The sequence below is a fragment of the Crocuta crocuta genome, unplaced genomic scaffold (genome assembly GCF_008692635.1).
Source record: "Crocuta crocuta isolate KB4526 unplaced genomic scaffold, BGI_CrCroc_1.0 scaffold1, whole genome shotgun sequence".
Lineage (NCBI taxonomy): Eukaryota > Metazoa > Chordata > Mammalia > Carnivora > Hyaenidae > Crocuta > Crocuta crocuta.
In genome coordinates, this window is record NW_027527930.1 from 1310811 (window position 1) to 1311893 (window position 1083).

Genomic DNA, 1083 nt, shown 5'->3' on the forward strand with positions numbered 1-1083 from the left:
GAACCTAATCATTTCTTCTCTGGACTCATGGTTAAATCTCAAAGGCAACCTCACCCCCACTTCCGGGTTGGTTTGACTGAAAAATCAAAGTGTCCTTGGCAGAAGCGAAATCAGGCTGATGAAGCACATGGACAGGAGAAGGGGGCTGGTGAGTGCTCCTTCCATCCTCCGCCTCACCTGTCCAGTCTTCCCGGCTGGTGCAGGTCTCGGGCCTAGCTGAGCTGTAGCAGGTAAGCCTGGAAGCTAAGCCTCCCCACCGGGACCACCCTGAGGCCCTGCTTTCCTCAGACCTAAGGTCCTGGAGAAGAGTCAGAATCCAGAGAACCTCCGAAGTGCCAGGAAAATAAAAAGCAATTAGTGACTTTTGCTTTAGGCAGAATCTAGAGGGGAAAAAGAAATCTTGGAGCCCTGCAAAGCTCCACCTCCCTGGGCCTCTTCCGGAACCACAATGTTCAGCCCACTCAGCGTTTGGCCAATGCCACGCTCTCCTCCCTCAGATTTCTCTGCTCCTGGAAAATCATCTGGAAACTGTCATCACCACTGCGCCGGTTGGCAGATGTCCCCCAAAGAGAGAGTGAAGCGTACCACACACTACAAGGCATTTCTGGGCTTGGACCAAGAAAGGGGAGGAGAGGCGGGGTGGGAGGTGAAGGCTCAGGCAAAGAGCAGCAGAGATGGAAGAGGAGAGGTGACTTCTGGGGCCCAGGAAAGTGGGGGAAGGAATCCGCCATTGAGCCAGGTGCCCCTGTTTTGCCTTCAGCTCCACACTCTGATAGGATGGTAAAGATGGAAGGCAGCTCGCTGTGACCCACGCACCCGTTCAGGGCAAGGAAAGGGGAATCCATGGTAGAGGCCGAGAGAGAGAGAGAGAGAGAGAGAGAGAGAGAGAGAGAGAGAGAGTCTCAGGACACAACATGCCTAGGAGGCAAAATTGCGCAGGGGCAGACAGGCTGAATTTGGACAGAAACCAGACACGAAGGCAATAATACCAGAGACCCTCTATTGTCCCCTTTGGGTGGTGATGCACACAGCAAGCCCTCAAGTGATATTTGCTGAGCTCCTTCCTGGGGGCGGGGGGGGGGG